This window comes from Hemitrygon akajei, chromosome 16, assembly GCF_048418815.1.
Source record: "Hemitrygon akajei chromosome 16, sHemAka1.3, whole genome shotgun sequence".
NCBI lineage: Eukaryota > Metazoa > Chordata > Chondrichthyes > Myliobatiformes > Dasyatidae > Hemitrygon > Hemitrygon akajei.
This window is the reverse complement of record NC_133139.1, coordinates 31,904,200-31,918,949: the sequence shown is the minus strand read 5'-3', so window position 1 is coordinate 31,918,949 and position 14,750 is coordinate 31,904,200.

The window sequence follows — 14,750 nt, the reverse complement described above, 5'->3', positions numbered from 1 at the left end:
TACAAATCCAAACAGTTCATGTCCAGTCACTGCAAGCTCAAACAGTTCATGTCTAGTCACAACAAGCACAGTCAGATCATGTCCAGTCTTTGCAAGTCCAAACAGTTCATGTCCAGTCACTAAAAATCCAAACATTTCATGTCCAGTCACTACAGATCCAAACAGTTCATGTCCAGTCACTATAAATCCAAACAGATTATGTCCAGTCACTGCAAGTCTAAACAGTTCATGTCCAGTCACTGCAAGCTCAAACAGTTCATGTCTAGTCACGACAAGCCCAGTCAGTTCATGTCCAGTCATTGCAAATCCAAACAGTTCATGTCCAGTCACTAAAAATCCAAACATTTCATGTCCATTCACTACAGATCCAAACAGTTCATGTCCAGTCACTACAAATCCAAACAGATTATGTCCAGTCACTGCAAGTCTAAACTGTTCATGTCCAGTCACTACAAGTCCAAACATTTCATGTCCAGTCACTAAAAATCCAAACAGTTCATATTCAGTCACTAAAAATCCAAACAGATTATGTCCAGTCACTGCAAGTCTAAACTGTTCATGTCCAGTCACTACAAGTCCAAACATTTCATGTCCATTCACTACAGATCCAAACAGTTCATGTCCAGTCACTACAAATCCAAACAGATTATGTCCAGTCACTGCAAGTCTAAACTGTTCATGTCCAGTCACTACAGATCCAAACAGTTCATGTCCAGTCACTGCAAGTCCAAACATTCATGCCCAGTCACAACAAGTCCAAATAGTTCATGCCCAGTCACTACAAGTCCATACATTTCATGTCCAGTCACTAAAAATCCAAACAGTTCATGTCCAGTCACTAAAAATCCAAACATTTCATGTCCAGTCACGACAAGTCCAAACATTTCATTTCCAGTCACTAAAAAGCCAAACAGTTCATGTCCAGTCACTACAATCTCTAACAGTTCATGTCCAGTCAGTACAAGTCCAAACAGTTCATGTCCAGTCACTACAAGTCGAAACATTTCATGTCCAGTCACCACAAGTCCAATCAGATCAGTTCCAGTCACTACAAGTCCAAACAGTTCATGTCCAGTCACTAAAAATCCAAACATTTCATGTCCAGTCACTACAAGTCCAAACATTTCATGTCCAGTCACTACAAATCCAAACAGTTCATGTCCAGTTACTACAAGTACAAACAGTTCATGTCCAGTCACTGCAAGCTCAAACAGTTCATGTCTAGTCACGAGAAGCCCAGCCAGTTCATGTCCAGTCATTGCAATTCCAAACAGTTCATGTCCAGTCACTGCAAGTCCAAAGAGTTCATGTCCAGTCTCTACAAGTCCAAACATTTCATGTCCAGTCACGACAAGTCCAAACATTTCATGTCCAGTCACGACAAGTCCAAACATTTCATGTCCAGTCACGAAAAAGACAAACAGTTCATGTCCAGACACTACAATCTCTAACAGTTCATGTCCAGTCAGTACAAGTCCAAACAGTTCATGTCCAGTCACTACAAGTCCAAACATTTCATGTCCAGTCACTGCAAGCTCAAACAGTTCATGTCCAGTCACTACAAATCCAAACAGTTCATGTCCAGTCACTACAAGTCCAAACAGTTCATGTCCAGTGACTACAAGTCCAAACATTTCATGCCCAGTCACTAAAAAACCAAACATTTCATGTCCAGTCACTAAAGATCCAAACAGTTCATGTCCAGGCACAGCAAGTCCAAAATGTTCATGTCCAGTCACTACAAGCTCAAACAATTCATGTCCAGTCACTACAAGCTCAAACAGTTCATGTCCATTCACTACAAATCCAAACAGTTCATGTCCTGTCACTACAAATCCAAACATTTCATGTCCAGTCACTAAAAATCCAAACAGTTCATATTCAGTCACTAAAAATCCAAACATTTCATGTCCAGTCACTACAGATCCAAACAGTTCATGTCCAGTCACTGCAAGTCCAAACATTCATGCCCAGTCACTACAAGTCCAAATAGTTCATGCCCAGTCACTACAAGTCCATACATTTCATGTCCAGTCATTAAAAATCCAAACAGTTCATGTCCAGTCACTAAAAATCCAAACATTTCATGTCCAGTCACGACAAGTCCAAACATTTCATTTCCAGTCACTAAAAAGCCAAACAGTTCATGTCCAGTCACTACAATCTCTAACAGTTCATGTCCAGTCAGTACAAGTCCAAACAGTTCATGTCCAGTCACTACAAGTCGAAACATTTCATGTCCAGTCACCACAAGTCCAAACAGATCAGTTCCAGTCACTACAAGTCCAAACATTTCATGTCCAGTCACTAAAAAACCAAACAGTTCATATTCAGTCACTAAAAATCCAAACATTTCATGTCCAGTCACTACAGATCCAAACAGTTCATGTCCAGTCACTACAAGTCCAAACATTTCATGTCCAGTCACTACAAATCCAAACAGTTCATGTCCAGTTACTACAAGTACAAACAGTTCATGTCCAGTCACTTCAAGCTCAAACAGTTCATGTCCAGTCAGTACAAATCAAAACATTTCATGTCCAGTCACTACAAGTCCAAACAGTTCATGTCCAGTCACTGCAAGCTCAAACAGTTCATGTCCAGTCACGACATGCCCAGTCAGTTCATGTCCTGTCATTGCAAGTCCAAACAGTTCATGTCCAGACACTGCAAGTAGAAACAGTTCATGTCCAGTCACTACAAGTCCAAACAGTTCATGCCCAGTCACTACAAGTCCAAACAGTTCATGCCCAGTCACTACAAGTCCATACATTTCATGTCCAGTTACTAAAAATCCAAACAGTTCATGTCCAGTCACTAAAAATCCAAACATTTCATGTCCAGTCACGACATGTCCAAACATTTCATTTCCAGTCACTAAAAAGCCAAACAGTTCATGTCCAGTCACTACAATCTCTAACAGTTCATGTCCAGTCAGTACAAGTCCAAACAGTTCATGTCCAGTCACTACAAGTCGAAACATTTCATGTCCAGTCACCACAAGTCCAAACAGATCAGTTCCAGTCACTACAAGTCCAAACATTTGATGTCCAGTCACTAAAAAACCAAACAGTTCATGTCCAGTCACTACAAGTCCAAACATTTCATGTCCAGTCACTACAAATCCAAACAGTTCATGTCCAGTCACTGCAAGCTCAAACAGTTCATGTCTAGTCACAACAAGCCCAGTCAGTTCATGTCCAGTCATTGCAAGTCCAAACAGTTCATGTCCAGTCATTAAAAATCCAAACATTTCATGTCCAGTCACTACAGATCCAAACAGTTCATGTCCAGTCACTACAAATCCAAACAGATTATGTCCAGTCACTGCAAGTCTAAACAGTTCATGTCCAGTCACTGCAAGCTCAAACAGTTCATGTCTAGTCACGACAAGCCCAGTCAGTTCATGTCCAGTCATTGCAAGTCCAAACAGGTCATGTCCAGTCACTAAAAATCCAAACATTTCATGTCCAGTCACTACAGATCCAAACAGTTCATGTCCAGTCACTACAAATCCAAACAGATTATGTCCAGTCACTGCAAGTCTAAACTGTTCATGTCCAGTCACTACAAGTCCAAACATTGCATGTCCAGTCACTAAAAATCCAAACAGTTCATATTCAGTCACTAAAAATCCAAACATTTCATGTCCAGTCACTACAGATCCAAACAGTTCATGTCCAGTCACTGCAAGTCCAAACATTCATGCCCAGTCACTACAAGTCCAAATAGTTCATGCCCAGTCACTACAAGTCCATACATTTCATGTCCAGTCACTAAAAATCCAAACAGTTCATGTACAGTCACTAAAAATCCAAACATTTCATGTCCAGTCACGACAAATCCAAACATTTCATTTCCAGTCACTAAAAAGCCAAACAGTTCATGTCCAGTCACTACAATCTCTAACAGTTCATGTCCAGTCAGTACAAGTCCAAACAGTTCATGTCCAGTCACTACAAGTCGAAACATTTCATGTCCAGTCACCACAAGTCCAAACAGATCAGTTCCAGTCACTACAAGTCCAAACATTTCATGTCCAGTCACTAAAAATCCAAACAGTTCATATTCAGTCACTAAAAATCCAAACATTTCATGTCCAGTCACTACAGATCCAAACAGTTTATGTCCAGTCACTACAAGTCCAAACATTTCATGTCCAGTCACTACAAATCCAAACAGTTCATGTCCAGTTACTACAAGTACAAACAGTTCATGTCCAGTCACTGCAAGCTCAAACAGTTCATGTCTAGTCACGACAAGCCCAGCCAGTTCATGTCCAGTCATTGCAATTCCAAACAGTTCATGTCCAGTCACTGCAAGTCCAAACAGTTCATGTCCAGTCTCTACAAGTCCAAACATTTCATGTCCAGTCAAGACAAGTCCAAACATTTCATGTCCAGTCACGAAAAAGACAAACAGTTCATGTCCAGACACTACAATCTCTAACAGTTCATGTCCAGTCAGTACAAGTCCAAACAGTTCATGTCCAGTCACTACAAGTCCAAACATTTCATGTCCAGTCACTGCAAGCTCAAACAGTTCATGTCCAGTAACGACATGCCCAGTCAGTTCATGTCCTGTCATTGCATGTCCAAACAGTTCATGTCCAGACACTGCAAGTCCAAACAGTTCATGTCCAGTCACTACAAGTCCAAACAGTTCAAATCCAGTCACTACAAGTCCAAACAGTTCATGCCCAGTCACTACAAACCCAAACAGTTCATTTCCAGTCACTGCAAGTCCAAACGTTCATGTCCAGACACTACAAGCTCAAACAATTCATGTCCAGTCTCCACAAGCTCAAACAGTTCATGTCCAGTCACTACAAATCCAAACAGTTCATGTCCAGTCACTACAAGTCCAAACATTTCATGTCCAGTCACTACAAATCCAAACAGTTCATGTCCAGTCACTGCAAGCTCAAACAGTTCATGTCTAGTCACAACAAGCCCAGTCAGTTCATGTCCAGTCATTGCAAGTCCAAACAGTTCATGTCCAGTCACTAAAAATCCAAACATTTTATGTCCAGTCACTACAGATCCAAACAGTTCATGTCCAGTCACTACAAGTCCAAACAGTTCATGTCCAGTCACTACAAGTCCAAACATTTCATGCCCAGTCACTAAAAAACCAAACATTTCATGTCCAGTCACTAAAGATCCAAACAGTTCATGTCCAGGCACAGCAAGTCCAAAATGTTCAGGTCCAGTCACAACAAGCTCAAACAATTCATGTCCAGTCACTACAAGCTCAAACAGTTCATGTCCATTCACTACAAATCCAAACAGTTCATGTCCTGTCACTACAAATCCAAACAGTTCATGTCCAGTCACTACAAACTCAAACAGTTCATGTCCAGTCAACCACAAGTCCAGTGAGTTCATGTCCAGTCACTTCAAGCTCAAACAGTTCATGTCCAGTCAGTACAAATCAAAACATTTCATGTCCAGTCACTACAAGTCCAAACAGTTCATGTCCAGTCACTGCAAGCTCAAACAGTTCATGTCCAGTCACGACATGCCCAGTCAGTTCATGTCCTGTCATTGCAAGTCCAAACAGTTCATGTCCAGACACTGCAAGTAGAAACAGTTCATGTCAAGTCACTACAAGTCCAAACAGTTCATGCCCAGTCACTACAAGACCAAACAGTTCATGCCCAGTCACTACAAGTCCATACATTTCATGTCCAGTCACTAAAAATCCAAACAGTTCATGTCCAGTCACTAAAAATCCAAACATTTCATGTCCAGTCACGACAAGTCCAAACATTTCATTTCCAGTCACTAAAAAGCCAAACAGTTCATGTCCAGTCACTACAATCTCTAACAGTTCATGTCCAGTCAGTACAAGTCCAAACAGTTCATGTCCAGTCACTACAAGTCGAAACATTTCATGTCCAGTCACCACAAGTCCAAACAGATCAGTTCCAGTCACTACAAGTCCAAACATTTGATGTCCAGTCACTAAAAAACCAAACAGTTCATGTCCAGTCACTACAAATCCAAACAGTTCATGTCCAGTCACTGCAAGCTCAAACAGTTCATGTCTAGTCACAACAAGCACAGTCAGATCATGTCCAGTCAATGCAAGTCCAAACAGTTCATGTCCAGTCACTAAAAATCCAAACATTTCATGTCCAGTCACGACAGATCCAAACAGTTCATGTCCAGTCACTATAAATCCAAACATATTATGTCCAGTCACTGCAAGTCTAAACAGTTCATGTCCAGTCACTGCAAGCTCAAACAGTTCATGTCTAGTCACGACAAGCCCAGTCAGTTCATGTCCAGTCATTGCAAATCCAAACAGTTCATGTCCAGTCACTAAAAATCCAAACATTTCATGTCCATTCACTACAGATCCAAACAGTTCATGTCCAGTCACTACAAATCCAAACAGATTATGTCCAGTCACTGCAAGTCTAAACTGTTCATGTCCAGTCACTACAAGTCCAAACATTTCATGTCCAGTCACTAAAAATCCAAACAGTTCATATTCAGTCACTAAAAATCCAAACATTTCATGTCCAGTCACTACAGATCCAAACAGTTCATGTCCAGTCACTGCAAGTCCAAACATTCATGCCCAGTCACAACAAGTCCAAATAGTTCATGCCCAGTCACTACAAGTCCATACATTTCATGTCCAGTCACTAAAAATCCAAACAGTTCATGTCCAGTCACTAAAAATCCAAACATTTCATGTCCAGTCACGACAAGTCCAAACATTTCATTTCCAGTCACTAAAAAGCCAAACAGTTCATGTCCAGTCACTACAATCTTTAACAGTTCATGTCCAGTCAGTACAAGTCCAAACAGTTCATGTCCAGTCACTACAAGTCGAAACATTTCATGTCCAGTCACCACAAGTCCAATCAGATCAGTTCCAGTCACTACAAGTCCAAACAGTTCATGTCCAGTCACTAAAAATCCAAACATTTCATGTCCAGTCACTACAAGTCCAAACATTTCATGTCCAGTCACTACAAATCCAAACAGTTCATGTCCAGTTACTACAAGTACAAACAGTTCATGTCCAGTCACTGCAAGCTCAAACAGTTCATGTCTAGTCACGACAAGCCCAGCCAGTTCATGTCCAGTCATTGCAATTCCAAACAGTTCATGTCCAGTCACTGCAAGTCCAAACAGTTCATGTCCAGTCTCTACAAGTCCAAACATTTCATGTCCAGTCACTGCAAGCTCAAACAGTTCATGTCCAGTCACTACAAATCCAAACAGTTCATGTCCAGTCACTACAAGTCCAAACAGTTCATGTCCAGTGACTACAAGTCCAAACATTTCATGCCCAGTCACTAAAAAACCAAACATTTCATGTCCAGTCACTAAAGATCCAAACAGTTCATGTCCAGGCACAGCAAGTCCAAAATGTTCATGTCCAGTCACTACAAGCTCAAACAATTCATGTCCAGTCACTACAAGCTCAAACAGTTCATGTCCATTCACTACAAATCCAAACAGTTCATGTCCTGTCACTACAAATCCAAACATTTCATGTCCAGTCACTAAAAATCCAAACAGTTCATATTCAGTCACTAAAAATCCAAACATTTCATGTCCAGTCACTACAGATCCAAACAGTTCATGTCCAGTCACTGCAAGTCCAAACATTCATGCCCAGTCACTACAAGTCCAAATAGTTCATGCCCAGTCACTACAAGTCCATACATTTCATGTCCAGTCATTAAAAATCCAAACAGTTCATGTCCAGTCACTAAAAATCCAAACATTTCATGTCCAGTCACGACAAGTCCAAACATTTCATTTCCAGTCACTAAAAAGCCAAACAGTTCATGTCCAGTCACTACAATCTCTAACAGTTCATGTCCAGTCAGTACAAGTCCAAACAGTTCATGTCCAGTCACTAGAATTCGAACCATTTCATGTCCAGTCACCACAAGTCCAAACAGATCAGTTCCAGTCACTACAAGTCCAAACATTTCATGTCCAGTCACTAAAAAACCAAACAGTTCATATTCAGTCACTAAAAATCCAAACATTTCATGTCCAGTCACTACAGATCCAAACAGTTCATGTCCAGTCACTACAAGTCCAAACATTTCATGTCCAGTCACTACAAATCCAAACAGTTCATGTCCAGTCACTAAAAATCCAAACATTTCATGTCCAGTCACGACAAGTCCAAACATTTCATTTCCAGTCACTAAAAAGCCAAACAGTTCATGTCCAGTCACTACAATCTCTAACAGTTCATGTCCAGTCAGTACAAGTCCAAACAGTTCATGTCCAGTCACTACAAGTCGAACCATTTCATGTCCAGTCACCACAAGTCCAAACAGATCAGTTCCAGTCACTACAAGTCCAAACATTTCATGTCCAGTCACTAAAAAACCAAACAGTTCATATTCAGTCACTAAAAATCCAAACATTTCATGTCCAGTCACTACAGATCCAAACAGTTCATGTCCAGTCACTACAAGTCCAAACATTTCATGTCCAGTCACTACAAATCCAAACAGTTCATGTCCAGTTACTACAAGTACAAACAGTTCATGTCCAGTCACTGCAAGCTCAAACAGTTCATGTCTAGTCACGACAAGTCCAGCCAGTTCATGTCCAGTCATTGCAATTCCAAACAGTTCATGTCCAGTCACTGCAAGTCCAAACAGTTCATGTCCAGTCTCTACAAGTCCAAACATTTCATGTCCAGTCACGACAAGTCCAAACATTTCATGTCCAGTCACGAAAAAGACAAACAGTTCATGTCCAGACACTACAATCTCTAACAGTTCATGTCCAGTCAGTACAAGTCCAAACAGTTCATGTCCAGTCACTACAAGTCCAAACATTTCATGTCCAGTCACTGCAAGCTCAAACAGTTCATGTCCAGTCACGACATGCCCAGTCAGTTCATGTCCAGTCATTGCATGTCCAAACAGTTCATGTCCAGACACTGCAAGTCCAAACAGTTCATGTCCAGTCACTACAAGTCCAAACAGTTCATGCCCAGTCACTACAAACCCAAACAGTTCATTTCCAGTCACTGCAAGTCCAAACGTTCATGTCCAGACACTACAAGCTCAAACAATTCATGTCCAGTCTCCACAAGCTCAAACAGTTCATGTCCAGTCACTACAAATCCAAACAGTTCATGTCCAGTCACTACAAGTCCAAACATTTCATGTCCAGTCACTACAAATCCAAACAGTTCATGTCCAGTCACTGCAAGATCAAACAGTTCATTTCTAGTCACAACAAGCCCAGTCAGTTCATGTCCAGACATTGCAAGTCCAAACAGTTCATGTCCAGTCACTAAAAATCCAAACATTTTATGTCCAGTCACTACAGATCCAAACAGTTCATGTCCAGTCACTACAAGTCCAAACAGTTCATGTCCAGTCACTACAAGTCCAAACATTTCATGCCCAGTCACTAAAAAACCAAACATTTCATGTCCAGTCACTAAAGATCCAAAGAGTTCATGTCCAGGCACAGCAAGTCCAAAATGTTCATGTCCAGTCACTACAAGCTCAAACAATTCATGTCCAGTCACTACAAGCTCAAACAGTTCATGTCCATTCACTACAAATCCAAACAGTTCATGTCCTGTCACTACAAATCCAAACAGTTCATGTCCAGTCACTACAAACTCAAACAGTTCATGTCCAGTCAACCACAAGTCCAGTGAGTTCATGTCCAGTCACTTCAAGCTCAAACAGTTCATGTCCAGTCAGTACAAATCAAAACATTTCATGTCCAGTCACGACATGCCCAGTCAGTTCATGTCCTGTCATTGCAAGTCCAAACAGTTCATGTCCAGACACTGCAAGTAGAAAAAGTTCATGTCCAGTCACTACAAGTCCAAACAGTTCATGCCCAGTCACTACAAGTCCAAACACTTCATGCCCAGTCACTACAAGTCCATACATTTCATGTCCAGTCACTAAAAATCCAAACAGTTCAAGTCCAGTCACTAAAAATCCAAACATTTCATGTCCAGTCACGACAAGTCCAAACATTTCATTTCCAGTCACTAAAAAGCCAAACAGTTCATGTCCAGTCACTACAATCTCTAACAGTTCATGTCCAGTCAGTACATGCCCAGTCAGTTCATGTCCTGTCATTGCAAGTCCAAACAGTTCATGTCCAGACACTGCAAGTAGAATCAGTTCATGTCCAGTCACTACAAGTCCAAACAGATCAGTTCCAGTCACTACAAGTCCAAACATTTGATGTCCAGTCACTAAAAAACCAAACAGTTCATGTCCAGTCACTACAAATCCAAACAGTTCATGTCCAGTCACTGCAAGCTCAAACAGTTCATGTCTAGTCACAACAAGCCCAGTCAGATCATGTCCAGTCATTGCAAGTCCAAACATTTCATGTCCAGTCACTACAGATGCAAACAGTTCATGTCCAGTCACTACAATTCCAAACAGACTATGTCCAGTCACTGCAAGTCTAAACAGTTCATGTCCAGTCACTGCAAGCTCAAACAGTTCATGTCTAGTCACGACAAGCCCAGTCAGTTCATGTCCAGTCATTGCAAGTCCAAACAGTTCATGTCCAGTCACTAAAAATCCAAACATTTCATGTCCAGTCACTACAGATCCAAACAGTTCGTGTCCAGTCACTACAAATCCAAACAGATTATGTCCAGTCACTGCAAGTCTAAACTGTTCATGTCCAGTCACTACAAGTCCAAACATTTCATGTCCAGTCACTAAAAATCCAAACAGTTCATATTCAGTTACTAAAAATCCAAACATTTCATGTCCAGTCACTACAGATCCAAACAGTTCATGTCCAGTCACTGCAAGTCCAAACATTCATGCCCAGTCACTACAAGTCCAAATAGTTCATGCCCAGTCACTACAAGTCCATACATTTCATGTCCAGTCACTAAAAATCCAAACAGTTCATGTCCAGTCACTAAAAATCCAAACATTTCATGTCCAGTCACGACAAGTCCAAACATTTCATTTCCAGTCACTAAAAAGCCAAACAGTTCATGTCCAGTCACTACAAGTCCAAACATTTCACGTCCAGTCACTACAAATCCAAACAGTTCATGTCCAGTTACTACAAGTACAAACAGTTCATGTCCAGTCACTGCAAGCTCAAACAGTTCATGTCTAGTCACGACAAGCCCAGCCAGTTCATGTCCAGTCATTGCAATTCCAAACAGTTCATGTCCAGTCACTGCAAGTCCAAACAGTTCATGTCCAGTCTCTACAAGTCCAAACATTTCATGTCCAGTCACGACAAGTCCAAACATTTAATGTCCAGTCACGACAAGTCCAAACATTTCATGTCCAGTCACGAAAAAGACAAACAGTTCATGTCCAGACACAGCAAGTCCAAAATGTTCATGTCCAGTCAACCACAAGTCCAGTGAGTTCATGTCCAGTCACTACAAGTCCAAACATTTCATGTCCAGTCAATGCAAACTCAAACAGTTCATGTCCAGTCAACCACAAGACCAGTGAGTTCATGTCCAGTCACTTCAAGCTCAAACAGTTCATGTCCAGTCAGTACAAATCAAAACATTTCATGTCCAGTCACTACAAGTCCAAACAGTTCATGTCCAGTCACTGCAAGCTCAAACAGTTCATGTCCAGTCACGACATGCCCAGTCAGTTCATGTCCTGTCATTGCAAGTCCAAACAGTTCATGTCCAGACACTGCAAGTAGAAACAGTTCATGTCCAGTCACTACAAGTCCAAACAGTTCATGCCCAGTCACTACAAGTCCAAACAGTTCATGCCCAGTCACTACAAGTCCAAACATTTCATGCCCAGTCACTAAAAAACCAAACATTTCATGTCCAGTCACTAAAGATCCAAACAGTTCATGTCCAGGCACAGCAAATCCAAAATGTTCATGTCCAGTCACTACAAGCTCAAACAATTCATGTCCAGTCACTACAAGCTCAAACAGTTCATGTCCATTCACTACAAATCCAAACAGTTCATGTCCTGTCACTACAAATCCAAACAGTTCATGTCCAGTCACTACAAACTCAAACAGTTCATGTCCAGTCAACCACAAGTCCAGTGAGTTCATGTCCAGTCACTTCAAGCTCAAACAGTTCATGTCCAGTCAGTACAAATCCAAACAGTTCATGTCCTGTCACTACAAATCCAAACAGTTCATGTCCAGTCACTACAAACTCAAACAGTTCATGTCCAGTCAACCACAAGTCCAGTGAGTTCATGTCCAGTCACTTCAAGCTCAAACAGTTCATGTCCAGTCAGTACAAATCAAAACATTTCATGTCCAGTCACTACAAGTCCAAACAGTTCATGTCCAGTCACTGCAAGCTCAAACAGTTCATGTCCAGTCACGACATGCCCAGTCAGTTCATGTCCTGTCATTGCAAGTCCAAACAGTTCATGTCCAGACACTGCAAGTAGAAACAGTTCATGTCCAGTCACTACAAGTCCAAACAGTTCATGCCCAGTCACTACAAGTCCAAACAGTTCATGCCCAGTCACTACAAGTCCATACATTTCATGTCCAGTCACTAAAAATCCAAACAGTTCATGTCCAGTCACTAAAAATCCAAACATTTCATGTCCAGTCACGACAAGTCCAAACATTTCATTTCCAGTCACTAAAAAGCCAAACAGTTCATGTCCAGTCATTGCAAGTCCAAACAGTTCATGTCCAGACACTGCAAGTAGAAACAGTTCATGTCCAGTCACTACAAGTCCAAACATTTCATGTCCAGTCACCACAAGTCCAAACAGATCAGTTCCAGTCACTACAAGTCCAAACATTTGATGTCCAGTCACTAAAAAACCAAACAGTTCATGTCCAGTCACTACAAATCCAAACAGTTCATGTCCAGTCACTGCAAGCTCAAACAGTTCATGTCTAGTCACAACAAGCCCAGTCAGATCATGTCCAGTCATTGCAAGTCCAAACAGTTCATGTCCAGTCACTAAAAATCCAAACATTTCATGTCCAGTCACTAGAGATCCAAACAGTTCATGTCCAGTCACTACAAATCCAAACAGACTATGTCCAGTCACTGCAAGTCTAAACAGTTCATGTCCAGTCACTGCAAGCTCAAACAGTTCATGTCTAGTCACGACAAGCCCAGTCAGTTCATGTCAGGTCATTGCAAGTCCAAACAGTTCATGTCCAGTCACTAAAAATCCAAACATTTCATGTCCAGTCACTACAGATCCAAACAGTTCATGTCCAGTCACTACAAATCCAAACAGATTATGTCCAGTCACTGCAAGTCTAAACTGTTCATGTCCAGTCACTACAAGTCCAAACATTTCATGTCCAGTCACTGAAAATCCAAACAGTTCATATTCAGTCACTAAAAATCCAAACATTTCATGTCCAGTCACTACAGATCCAAACAGTTCATGTCCAGTCGCTACAAATCCAAACAGTTCATGTCCAGTCACTGCAAGCTCAAACAGTTCATGTCTAGTCACAACAAGCCCAGTCAGATCATGTCCAGTCACTGCAGGTCCAAACAGTTCATGTCCAGTCTCTACAAGTCCAAACATTTCATGTCCAGTCACGACAAGTCCAAACATTTAATGTCCAGGCACAGCAAGTCCAAAATGTTCATGTCCAGTCACTACAAGCTCAAACAATTCATGTCCAGTCACTACAAGCTCAAACAGTTCATGTCCATTCACTACAAATCCAAAGAGTTCATGTCCTGTCACTACAAATCCAAACATTTCATGTCCAGTCACTACAATTCCAAACAGTTCATGTCCAGTCACTGCAAGCTCAAACAGTTCATGTCCAGTCACGACATGCCCAGTCAGTTCATGTCCTGTCATTGCAAGTCCAAACAGTTCATGTCCAGACACTGCAAGTAGAAACAGTTCATGTCCAGTCACTACAAGTCCAAACAGTTCATGCCCAGTCACTACAAGTCCAAACATTTCATGTCCAGTCACTAAAAATCCAAACAGTTCATATTCAGTCACTAAAAATCCAAACATTTCATGTCCAGTCACTACAGATCCAAACAGTTTATGTCCAGTCACTACAAGTCGAAACATTTCATGTCCAGTCACTACAAATCCAAACAGTTCATGTCCAGTTACTACAAGTACAAACAGTTCATGTCCAGTCACTGCAAGCTCAAACAGTTCATGTCTAGTCACGACAAGCCCAGCCAGTTCATGTCCAGTCATTGCAATTCCAAACAGTTCATGTCCAGTCACTGCAAGTCCAAACAGTTCATGTCCAGTCTCTACAAGTCCAAACATTTCATGTCCAGTCAAGACAAGTCCAAACATTTCATGTCCAGTCACGAAAAAGACAAACAGTTCATGTCCAGACACTACAATCTCTAACAGTTCATGTCCAGTCAGTACAAGTCCAAACAGTTCATGTCCAGTCACTACAAGTCCAAACATTTCATGTCCAGTCACTGCAAGCTCAAACAGTTCATGTCCAGTCACGACATGCCCAGTCAGTTCATGTCCAGTCATTGCATGTCCAAACAGTTCATGTCCAGACACTGCAAGTCCAAACAGTTCATGTCCAGTCACTACAAGTCCAAACAGTTCAAATCCAGTCACTACAAGTCCAAACAGTTCATGCCCAGTCACTACAAACCCAAACAGTTCATTTCCAGTCACTGCAAGTCCAAACGTTCATGTCCAGATACTACAAGCTCAAACAATTCATGTCCAGTCTCCACAAGCTCAAACAGTTCATGTCCAGTCACTACAAATCCAAACAGTTCATGTCCAGTCACTACAAGTCCAAACATTTCATGTC